Source organism: Coregonus clupeaformis, chromosome 33 (genome assembly GCF_020615455.1).
Source record: "Coregonus clupeaformis isolate EN_2021a chromosome 33, ASM2061545v1, whole genome shotgun sequence".
NCBI classification, from domain to species: domain Eukaryota; kingdom Metazoa; phylum Chordata; class Actinopteri; order Salmoniformes; family Salmonidae; genus Coregonus; species Coregonus clupeaformis.
This window is the reverse complement of record NC_059224.1, coordinates 6,783,227-6,795,016: the sequence shown is the minus strand read 5'-3', so window position 1 is coordinate 6,795,016 and position 11,790 is coordinate 6,783,227. Positions and strand designations below refer to the sequence as shown.

The 11,790-nt window shown below is 45.1% G+C and overlaps 1 protein-coding gene and 1 non-coding gene across 3 annotated transcripts in view; both read right to left on the bottom strand.

Moving 5' to 3' along the window:
* Positions 1 to 11,790, bottom strand: part of LOC121548574 (steroid hormone receptor ERR2) — an 85,952-nt gene that overhangs the window by 59,619 nt on the left and 14,543 nt on the right. The gene's annotated exons all lie outside the window — the stretch shown is intronic.
* Positions 8,232 to 8,313, bottom strand: trnaa-cgc. The gene has a single exon. It is a non-coding gene; the product is annotated as a tRNA-Ala (tRNA).

Sequence of the window (11,790 nt, the reverse complement as noted above, 5' to 3'; positions counted from 1 at the left end):
CCGTCTCCGAGGTCCGGTTTGGGGCAGTCCCATATCGGGCGCCAAACGGCCGCCTCGCACAGGGGTTCTGTCCACCCCTAGTGAAGGGGCGGTGTTGACACCTTGCCGCATAATGAACATAACCGTACCCTTGGGTTTAAAATGTGATATGGACTAATGTGAAAGTGTCTGGATATAAACTTATGTATCAGTGGCAAATGTTTCTCAAAAGATAAATAGTGTTGGGTATGCTTGGTGGGAAAATGTCCCAGACACTCAGTTTACTACCACTGAAATAGACTTCAATCTCAGTGTGTATGTGTGTGTGTTTATGAGTGTGTGTGTGTGTGTGTGCTTGCATGCATGGCGTGATCATCCTGGCAATGTTGCATATCCCCAGCATAAATCCACCCCCTCTCTCTCCATAATCCTCTCTCTCTCTCTCTCTCTCTCTCTCTCTCTCTCTCTCTCTCTCTCTCTCTCTCTCTCTCTCTCTCTCTCTCTCTCTCTCTCTCTCTCTCTCTCTCTCTCTCTCTCTCTCTCTCTCTCTCTCTCTCTCTCTCTCTCTCTCTCTCTCTCTCTCTCTAAACCACCAAATGCATTTTCCTCACTGTTTGAGGGCAAGCCGCGCAAAAACATTCCCAGACTAAAAATGACTCCAAATCTCACAATCACTCTAAGTAAATGCACAATGGCGGCATCATGTTCTGATACAGCTTCTGCCACATGGAGGCAGAGGCATCATCCATCTACATCTGTGGGGGGGAATTTTACAGCTAAATTAGATCTTTTGTAATTAGTTTCGTGTGTAATAAACAATGTCCTCTATATTTCGATCATACACATGGATCGAACTGAAGAGGCCTGTTTTAATGGGCGTGACCCGCCTGCATGACGGAATAAACCCTTACCCCTCTCAAACTCATGGACAGAGCTGTGGATACAAGGACTGACCATCCATGATATCACAATTATAGATTTAATGATCATTTGAGACCATACAGTGTTTGTTTATATTCACATTGTTTATAAACAAAGGAGTAAAACTAGGTTATATTTTGGGTTCTGATTGGGGTTTGATATTTAAACTAAGCCAATTAGGCATCTATTAGTTATATTCTTCAAGAATCAATGGGTATAGCATTTATTTGGAAGTCTAAAAATGTATGTAGCAACTGCAGATTGCCCCTTTAAATTAAAATATAACTATGGAGACATTAATCACTATGGAGACATTAATCACTATGGAGACATTAATCACTATGGAGACATTAATCACTATGGAGACATTAAACACTATGGAGACATTAAACACCATGGAGACATTACATACTATGGAGACAGTAATCACTATGGAGACATTAATCACTATGGAGACATTAATCACTATGGAGACATTAATCACTATGAAGACATTAAACACTATGGAGACATTAATCAATCACTATGAAGACATTAATCAATCACTATGGAGACATTAAACACTATGGAGACATTAATCACTATGGAGACATTAATCACTATGGAGACATTAATCAATCACTATGAAGACATTAATCAATCACTATGGAGACATTAATCACTATGGAGACATTAAACACTATGGAGACATTAAACACTATGGAGACATTAAACACTATGGAGACATTAAACACTATGGAGACATTAATCACTATGGAGACATTAAACACTATGGAGACATTAAACACTATGGAGACATTAATCACTATGGAGACATTAATCACTATGGAGACATTAATCACTATGGAGACATTAAACACTATGGAGACATTAAACACTATGGAGACATTAAACACTATGGAGACATTAAACACTATGGAGACATTAAACACTATGGAGACATTAATCACTATGGAGACATTAAACACTATGGAGACATTAATCAATCACTATGAAGACATTAATCAATCACTATGGAGACATTAATCACTATGGAGACATTAAACACTATGGAGACATTAATCACTATGGAGACATTAATCACTATGAAGACATTAATCAATCACTATGGAGACATTAAACACTATGGAGACATTAATCACTATGGAGACATTAATCACTATGGAGACATTAAATACTATGGAGACATTAATCACTATGGAGACATTAAACACTATGAAGACATTAATCAATCACTATGGAGACATTAATCACTATGGAGACATTAATCACTATGGAGACATTAATCACTATGGAGACATTAAACACTATGGAGACATTAAACACTATGGAGACATTAATCACTATGGAGACATTAAACACTATGGAGACATTAAACACTATGGAGACATTAATCACTATGGAGACATTAATCACTATGGAGACATTAAACACTATGGAGACATTAATCACTATGGAGACATTAATCACTATGAAGACATTAAACACTATGGAGACATTAAACACTATGGAGACATTAATCACTATGGAGACATTAAACACTATGGAGACATTAATCACTATGGAGACATTAATCACTATGGAGACATTTTATGTATAGTGTACTTCGTCCTTCTAAGCACCAGAATAAATGACTTCCCCCTGGTGGGATATTAAAGTTGATCTAATTGTTTTACTAAGCTAGTGAGAGAGGAAGGGTTAATATCCCACATATTCAGTTCCACTACACTATGTATTCATCCACAGAAAATAGATCTTATTGTTAAGGGTTAAGCTGGTAGAACAATGCATGTCACAACGCTGAACACACACACACTGGAACACACACAAACACACCGGAACACACACACACACATACACACACTGAAACACACACACTGAAACACACACACACACTGAAACACACACTCACACTGAAACACACACTCACACACACACTGAAACACAAACACACACACACACACACACACACACACACACACACACACACACACACACACACACACACACACACACACACACACACACACACACACTGAAACACACACATGGTACAGGACCACAGACAGCCAAGGAGCCAAGTCTGAAAATAGTTAATATATCTCTGTATGATAGGCTGTCCTGTTCTTGTTTGGAACAAACTCTATCAGCTTCATACACAGAACCCTTCCCTCCCCTCCCCTGGCTGGCTGGACTGGGATGGAGATATGGAGGTTAGTGTTGGCTTGGCTGGCTGGACTGGGATGGAGATATGGAGGTTAGTGTTGGCTTGGCTGGCTGGACTGGGATGGAGATATGGAGGTTAGTGTTGGCTTGGCTGGCTGGATTGGGATGGAGATATGGAGGTTAGTGTTGGCTTGGCTGGCTGGACTGGGATGGAGATATGGAGGTGGACTGAGATGGAGATGTGGAGGTGGACTGAGATGTGGAGGTGGACTGGGATGGAGATGTGGAGGTGGACTGAGATGGAGATGTGGAGGTTAGTGTTGGCTTGGTTGGCTGGACTGGGATGGAGATATGGAGGTTAGTGTTGGCTTGGCTGGCTGGACTGGGATGGAGATATGGAGGTTAGTGTTGGCTTGGCTGGCTGGACTGGGATGGAGATATGGAGGTTAGTGTTGGCTTGGCTGGCTGGACTGGGATGGAGATATGGAGGTTAGTGTTGGCTTGGCTGGCTGGACTGGGATGGAGATATGGAGGTTAGTGTTGGCTTGGCTGGCTGGACTGGGATGGAGATATGGAGGTTAGTGTTGGCTTGGCTGGCTGGACTGGGATGGAGATATGGAGGTTAGTGTTGGCTTGGCTGGCTGGACTGGGATGGAGATATGGAGGTTAGTGTTGGCTTGGCTGGCTGGACTGGGATGGAGATATGGAGGTTAGTGTTGGCTTGGCTGGCTGGACTGGGATGGAGATATGGAGGTTAGTGTTGGCTTGGCTGGCTGGATTGGGATGGAGATATGGAGGTTAGTGTTGGCTTGGCTGGCTGGACTGGGATGGAGATATGGAGGTTAGTGTTGGCTTGGCTGGCTGGATTGGGATGGAGATATGGAGGTTAGTGTTGGCTTGGCTGGCTGGACTGGGATGGAGATATGGAGGTTAGTGTTGGCTTGGCTGGCTGGACTGGGATGGAGATATGGAGGTTAGTGTTGGCTTGGCTGGCTGGATTGGGATGGAGATATGGAGGTTAGTGTTGGCTTGGCTGGCTGGACTGGGATGGAGATATGGAGGTTAGTGTTGGCTTGGCTGGTTGGACTGGGATGGAGATATGGAGGTTAGTGTTGGCTTGGCTGGCTGGACTGGGATGGAGATATGGAGGTTAGTGTTGGCTTGGCTGGCTGGACTGGGATGGAGATATGGAGGTTAGTGTTGGCTTGGCTGGCTGGACTGGGATGGAGATATGGAGGTGTTGTTTTATTGGATAAGGAGGTGCAGTAAAAGGACGGCTACCGTATGTTTTGTTTTTGTGTACCACGATGACATGATGACATGATGACATGATGACACGATGACATGATGACATGATGACATGATGAAATGGTACAGTGGAAGTGTATAGACCATTACATTTGCGCTTAATTACGTTAAAAGTTTTCCACAGTATACTCTACTCTGCATAGTGGACATACTAACCTCCTGCGCCTACAATTTACATGTTTCCGAAAACACACACACACACACACACACACACAGTAGTTAATCATTGTTTTGCCGTGTAGCGGTGTAGATAACCACTGGAACTACACACTACGTTTTTTACAAAAAGAAAAGAAAACACGGATGAAGTAGCCAATCATTTCCTTTCTTTCTCTGCATCAGACCTGCCTAATTCATACTTGAAACATAGGTTAAATTACACATTTTGTTAACATAGTGACCCCAATGTGATATTTTCTTACAATTTGTAGTACACTGAAAAAAAACTACAAGATTTTACTGAGTTACAGTTCATATAAGGACGTTAGTCAATTGAAATAAATAAATTAGGCCCTAATCTATGGATTTCACTGGGAATACAGATTTTAAAAAAAAGGTAGGGGCTTGGATGAGAAAACCAGTCACTATCTGGTGTGACCACCATTTGCATCATGCAGCGCGACACATCTCCTTCGCATAGAGTTGATCAGGCTGTTGACTGTGGCCTGTGGAATGTTGTCCCACTCCTCTTCAATGTCTGTGTGAAGTTGCTGGATATTGGCGGGAACTGGAACACGCTGTCATACACGTCGATCCAGAGCATCCCAAACATGTCTGGACATTTTCAGCTTCCAGGAATTGTGTACATATCCTTGCGACATGGGGCCGTGCATTATCATGCTGAAACATGAGGTGATGGCGGTTGATGAATGGCACGACAATGGGCCTCAGGATCTCGTCACAGTATCTCTGTGCATTCAAATTGCCATCGATAAAATTAATTTTGTTCGTTGTCTATAGTTTATGCCTGCCTATACCATAACCCCACCGCCACCATGGGGCAGTCTTTTCACAACGTTGACATCAGCAAACCGCTCGCCCACACAACGCCATACACGCTGTCTGACATCTGCCCGGTACAGTTGAAACCGGGATTCATCCGTGAAGAGCACACTTCTCCAGCGTGCCAGTGGCCATCAAAGGTGAGCGTTTGCCCACTGAAGTGGGTTACGACGCCGAACTGCAGTCAGGTCAAGACCCTGGTGAGGACGACGAGCACGCAGACGAGCTTCCCTGAGAAGGTTGACTGTAAGTCGCTTTGGATAAAAGCGTCTGCTAAATGGCATATTATTATTATATTATAAGGTTCAGTGCAGACATTTTTCTGTTGTGCAAAACCCACAATTTCATCGGCTGTCCGGTTGGCTGGTCTCAGACGATCCCGCTGCTGGCCCGGATGTAGAGTTCCTGGGCTGGCGTGGTTAAATGTGGTCTGCAGTTGTGAGGCCAGGTTAGACGTACTGCCAGATTCTCTAAAACGATGTTAGATGCGGCTTATGATAGAGAAATGAACATTCAATTCTCTGGCAACAGCTCTAGTGGACATTCCTGCAGTCAGCATGCCAATTGCACACTCCCTAAAAACTTGAGACATCTGTGGTATTGTGTTGTGTGTCAAAACTGCACATTTTAGAGTGGCCTTTTATTGTCCCCAGCACAAGGTAATGATCATGCTGTTTAATCAGCTTCTTGATATGCCACACCTGTCAGGTCGATGGATTATCTTGGCAAAGGAGAAATGCTCACTAACACAAATTAGCTTTTTGTGCGTTTGGACATTTTTTTATTTCAGCTCATGAAACATGGGACGCAACGCTTTACATGTTGCGTTTATATTTTTGTTCAGTCCATATTTACATATGATAATTTTTCACAAAGTCGTTTGGATGTAGTGAACTACTTTTTCAAAGTAACTTTAATTAATGAAGTAAACTATAATTGTCTTAAGGGTAGCTTTAGTGTAGCTTAACTTCTTTCAACGTGAAGGAAATGGTGGTGAAGGTGCTGGACAAATATTTTTACCCTAATACAGGGCTATTAAAGGCCCAGTGCACATAATATTAATATGTTTTTCTTTCTTCTGAATTTCCAGGGGGTGCTACAGCCCGCAGCAATGTAGCTTGATATGTATCTTTTCAGAGTAGCTTCCCCAACACTGACTATCAACCATCAACCCCTATGCATCTACATATACAGTACACCCCATCCCAAACATCTCTATTCAAACTGCCCTCCCAACAATGTCAAACACCCCCCCTGCAGCTAGCTGCCCTCCTAGCAATGTCAAACACCCCCCTGCAGCTAACTGCCCTCCTAGCAATGTCAAACACCCCCCTGCAGCTAGCTGCCTTTATAATATAGACGGAGGGAGGAAGGAGGAAAGGGAGAATGAACGAGTGCCGACTTAAGCCGTCATTATGAATTAGAGGAGTGGTGGTGAGGGACAGTTAGGATATTGATCTGATAAATAAACAGAGATGGACCATCGATCCATAATGTTATTCTGCATTTACATTACTGCCCTGAAACATAACCTTCAAATGCACAGCAGTGTTGCTTCACCATCCTACCATCCTCCCTCTGATCCTCACAAGGCAAGGGAAAGCCTGTATGTGTGTGCGTGTGTGTGTGTGCGTGCGTGCGTGCGTGCGTGCGTGTGCGTGCGTGTGCGTGCGTGTGCGTGCGTGTGCGTGCGTGTGTGTGTGTGTGTGTGTGCGTGTGTGTGTGTGTGTGTGTAAATTGGCTTTTCTTCTCCCCTTTCTCTTTTCAGATGTGATATTAGAGCCTGGAATGAATGTAATGACTCCGCTTTGCCTATTGACATTAGAGCCTGGATTGAATGTAATGACTCCGCTTTGCCTATTGACATTAGAGCCTGGATTGAATGTAATGACTCCGCTTTGCCTATTGACATTAGAGCCTGGATTGAATTTAAAGTCAGAATCAGGCTGATACATTAAGGTGAATTGATGCCATGCAGATGAGCCTGATGAAGAGGGGATAAAGATCACTCTGCGTTCTGATGTCATTCAGTGGGCATATTCAATCAGACATGTTAACTGACCCAGTTTCATGGTAAGACAACGTGTGTGTTTGGATTCATTTGATCAATAAAACAAACTCCACTTCGTTTCAATTTGAACAAGCAATCTTGATGCAGTAAATAAATAGTGTCACTGCAAAATGAAAACATGTTTTATCTTAACCCTGGAAGTCAGTTAAACAGTTTTCGTTGAATATTGCCAGGCGGTTTCCGTTCATGTGCAGCTTGATGTATTCAACGTCCTTGACAGACTGTGTAAATGTAGAACGTATATAATGTATCTCATCAAGATCACAAAGGGGTCACAACATGTAATGACGTTATTTTCCTCTGGATGTCGTCACACCCGGGGCAGCGTTTTGCCTATGTGCACACTCAGACAATCACTCTATACACTCAGACAATCACTCTATACACTCAGACAATCACTCTATGCACTCAGACAATCACTCTATACACTCAGACAATCACTCTATGCACATTCTACACACTCAGACAATCACTCTATGCACATTCTACACACTCAGACAATCACTCTATGCACATTCTACACACTCAGACAATCACTCTATGCACATTCTACACACTCAGACAATCACTCTATGCACATTCTACACACTCAGACAATCACTCTATGCACATTCTACACACTCAGACAATCACTCTATGCACATTCTACACACTCGCTCACACTCCAACAGCTCACACACACACACTTCGTTAGCTCACACATATTTTACATTTTAGTAGACGCTCTTATCCAGAGCGACTTACAGTTAGTGAGTGCATACGTTATTTTTAAAATTTTTCATACTGGCCCCCCTGTGGGAATCGAACCCACAACCCTGGCGTTGCGAACGCCATGCTCTACCAACTGAGCTACATCCCTGCCGGCCATTCCCTCCCCTACCCTGGACGACGCTGGGCCAATTGTGCGCCGCCCCATGGGTCTCCCGGTCGCGGCCGGCGACGACAGAGCCTGGATTCGAACCAGGATCTCTAGTGGCACAGCTAGCACTGCGATGCAGTGCCTTAGACCACTGTGCCACTCGGGAGGGCCGACCCAAAACAACGACGGCGGAGTAGAGGTACTCGGAGTGGTCTTCTAGTCCGACTTAGAAGGCGTGCACACCACCCACCGCTTCCGAGTATATTACTCGCTAATGTTCAGTCTCTGGATAATAAAGTTGACGAGTTCAGGGCGAGGGTTGCTTTCCAGAGAGACATCAGGGATTGCAACATCCTCTGTTTCACGGAAACATGGCTCTCTTGGGATATACTGTCCGAGTCGGTCCAGCCAGTTGGGTTCTCAGTTCATGGCGCAGACAGGAATAAATATCTCTCCGGGAAGCAGAAGGGCGGAGGTGTATGTTTTATGATTAACGACTCGTGGTGTAATTGTAGTAACAAAACAGGAACTCAAGTCCTTTTGTTCACCCGACCTAGAATACCTCACAATCAAATGCCGACCGTATTTTCTCCCAAGATAATTTTCTTTGGTTATAGTCACGGCCGTGTATATCCCCCCTCAAGCCGATACCACGACGGCCCTCAAAGAACTTCACTGGACCTTATGCAAACTGGAAACAACATACCCTGAGGCTGTATTTATTGTAGTTGGGGATTTTAACAAAGCAAATATGAGGAAAAGGTTATATCAACACATCGACTGTAGTACTTGCGCTGCTAAAACACTCGACCACTGCTACTCTGACTTTCGGGATGCCTACAAGGCCCTCCCCCGCCCTTCCTTTCGGCATATCTGACCACGACTCCATTTTGCTCCTCCCTTCCTATAGGCAGAAACTCAAACAGGAAGTACCTGTGCTAAGGACTATTCAACGCTGGTCTGACCAATCGGAATCCACTCTTCAAGATTGTTTTGATCACGCGGACTGGGATATGTTCCGGGTAGCTTCAGAGAATAATATCGACGTATATATGGCTGCATTTAACCATGGCAAGGTGACTTTTAGCTCCTGAGTGGCGCAGTGGTCTAAGGCACTGCATCGCAGTGCTAACTGTGCCACTAGAGATCCTGGTTCGAATCCAGGCTCTGTCGCAGCCGACCGGGAGACTCATGGGCGGCGCACAATTGGCCCAGGTTAGGGGAGGGAATGGCCGGCAGGGATGTAGCTCAGTTGATAGAGCATGGCATTTGCAACGCCAGGGTTGTGGGTTCAATTCCCATGGGGGGCCAGTATAAAAAAAAAAGATATGTATTCACTAACTGTAAGTGGCTCTGGATAAGAGCGTCTGCTAAATGACTAAAAATGTGACTGGGAATATGGTAGAATACAAACAGTGTAGTTATTCCCTCCGTAAGGCAATCAAACAGGCAAAACATCAGTATAGGGACAAAGTGGAGTCTCAATTCAAAGGCTCAGACACGAGACGTATGTAGCTGGGTCTACAGAAAATCATGCTGTGTCCTCCTCCCAGAGTGCGAAGAGCCTTGGCGTGACCCTGGACAACACCCTGTCGTTCTCCGCTAACATCAAGGCGGTGACCCGATCCTGTAGGTTCATGCTCTACAGCATTCGGAGAGTACGACCCTGCCTTACACAGGAAGCGGCGCAGGTCCTAATCCAGGCACTTGTCATCTCCCGTCTGGATTACTGCAACTCGCTGTTGGCTGGGCTCCCTGCCTGTGCCATTAAACCCCTACAACTCATCCAGAATGCCGCAGCCCGTCTGGTGTTCAACCTTCCCAAGTTCTCTCACGTCACCCCGCTCCTCCGCACACTCCACTGGCTTCCAGTTGAAGCTCGCATCTGCTACAATACCATGGTGCTTGCCTACAGAGCTGTGAGGCTCTGATCAGTCCCTACACCCAAACGAGGGCATTGTGTTCATCCACCTCTGGCCTGCTGGCTCCCCTATCTCTGCGGAAGCACAGTTCCCGCTCAGCCCAGTCAAAACTGTTCGCTGCTCTGGCACCCCAATGGTGGAACAAGCTCCCCCACGACACCAGGACAGCGGAGTCACTCACCACCTTCCGGAGACATTTGAAACCCCACCTCTTTAAGGAATACCTGGGATAGGATAAAGTAATCCTTCTACCCCCCCTTACCCCACCCCACCCCTCCCCCCAAAAAAACATTGTAAAGTGGTTATCCCACTGGCTATAAGGTGAATGCACCAATGTGTAAGTCGCTCTGGATAAGAGCGTCTGCTAAATGACGTAAATGTAATGTAAAATGTATATAGCTACTGACCCTGGAACTGTCCCTGTATATAGCTACTGACCCTGGAACTGTCCCTGTATATAGCTACTGACCCTGGAACTGACCCTGTATATAGCTACTGACCCTGGAACTGTCCCTGTATATAGCTACTGACCCTGGAACTGACCCTGTATATAGCTACCGACCCTGGAACTGACCCTGTATATAGCTACTGACCCTGGAACTGTCCCTGTATATAGCTACTGACCCTGGAACTGTATATAGCTACTGACCCTGGAACTGACCCTGTATATAGCTACTGACCCTGGAACTGACCCTGTATATAGCTACTGACCCTGGAACTGTATATAGCTACTGACCCTGGAACTGACCCTGTATATAGCTACTGACCCTGGAACTGACCCTGTATATAGCTACTGACCCTGGAACTGTATATAGCTACTGACCCTGGAACTGACCCTGTATATAGCTACTGACCCTGGAACTGTATATTGCTACTGACCCTGGAACTGTCCCTGTATATAGCTACTGACCCTGGAACTGTATATAGCTACTGACCCTGGAACTGACCCTGTATATAGCTACTGACCCTGGAACTGTCCCTGTATATAGCTACTGACCCTGGAACTGTCCCTGTATATAGCTACTGACCCTGGAACTGTCCCTGTATATAGCTACTGACCCTGGAACTGTCCCTGTATATAGCTACTGACCCTGGAACTGACCCTGTATATAGCTACTGACCCTGGAACTGTATATAGCTACTGACCCTGGAACTGACCCTGTATATAGCTACTGACCCTGGAACTGACCCTGTATATAGCTACTGACCCTGGAACTGTATATAGCTACTGACCCTGGAACTGACCCTGTATATAGCTACTGACCCTGGAACTGTATATTGCTACTGACCCTGGAACTGTCCCTGTATATAGCTACTGACCCTGGAACTGTATATAGCTACTGACCCTGGAACTGACCCTGTATATAGCTACTGACCCTGGAACTGTCCCTGTATATAGCTACTGACCCTGGAACTGTCCCTGTATATAGCTACTGACCCTGGAACTGTCCCTGTATATAGCTACTGACCCTGGAACTGTCCCTGTATATAGCTACTGACCCTGGAACTGACCCTGTATATAGCTACTGACCCTGGAACTGTATATAGCTACTGACCCTGGA